The sequence below is a fragment of the Propithecus coquereli genome, unplaced genomic scaffold, assembly GCF_000956105.1.
Source record: "Propithecus coquereli isolate 6110/MARCELLA unplaced genomic scaffold, Pcoq_1.0 Scaffold56, whole genome shotgun sequence".
NCBI lineage: Eukaryota > Metazoa > Chordata > Mammalia > Primates > Indriidae > Propithecus > Propithecus coquereli.
The window spans coordinates 3,412,015-3,413,121 of NW_012151507.1; the positions used below are offsets into that span (position 1 = coordinate 3,412,015).

Sequence of the window (1,107 nt, forward strand, 5' to 3'; positions counted from 1 at the left end):
ATTTAAAGTGGAATAGGAAAATCAATAAGGCAAAGAAAAATATGACTTGGGTAATACAAAACCAAAATGAAAATTAACAAAGCAAAAGGAAATACAATGACTGGTAAATGTAAAAGCTAAAATAAAGAATAGTTGTTATTCTTTTTTAACAAGTAAAATTAAGAACATAAATTAAAAGACAAATATTTTAATTTTAATTTGTGTTATTTTAATTTTAACTTGTATTAATTTCTCATTTATTCCCAAATAAAGAGGTATCCGAAGATGCTGAACACTACTTTGAGCCATTTATTATACTGAATTATCTCATTAATGGCATAATTTCATTTTTTAACAAAAAAACTATCAAAAATACTTTAGTGATATGGCTTGAAAACTTAAGCAATACAAGTGCATTAAAGTTAAATTAGTATAAAATTTTGATTCTATAATTAGCAAATAAATGTATATAATAGAATTAGTCCTTATTATTTTCAGAGGACAGCGGCCATTCTGGATAAAGTCATGTATTCTCAACAGCTAAATTTTGCCTCAAACAGATAATTTACTTTGACAATGGTTTTAATTAAGCAAAGGAAAAAATCATTTAAGGTAATGAATCACATAATCACTGTTTTGTTTTAATTACTTTTAGGGCAAGGTTTCTGGCTTTGAAATATTGAATACCAAGTAAAAGAGTTAAGAAAGAAAAACCGAACAGTTTTTAAAAATAAGTGTATATTTAATATAGTAAAGTATGCCATATGTTTTCAACTACTCTTTTCTAGATAGAGAAAAATATTGATTTTAATTATTTTATACATGTATGATGACATGGAAATTTTTTCATATTCCTTTAATTTCCAGGATGGAGGTAAAAACATCGATTTGTCCTGAAAACTCAGTGGAAAGAGTTTTTACTAATTTAAGAATATTTTATTATAAATGACTTTAGAATTATATTAAATTGGCATTGGGAAAGATCAATTTTAACTATATGGAACAACCCACAATAAGTACACACAAATTTATTTTGCTCACTTTGAATTTATTTGAAGATGCTCTCTCTCATCATTTATAGACATCTTAACAAGAATATTCTATCATAAAATATTTGTTTAATAAAAA

The 1,107-nt window shown here is 24.6% G+C and overlaps 1 protein-coding gene across 1 annotated transcript in view; it reads right to left on the bottom strand.

Moving 5' to 3' along the window:
• KIFAP3 (kinesin-associated protein 3) overlaps nucleotides 1–1,107 on the bottom strand; it is a 209,250-nt gene that overhangs the window by 181,155 nt on the left and 26,988 nt on the right. The gene's annotated exons all lie outside the window — the stretch shown is intronic.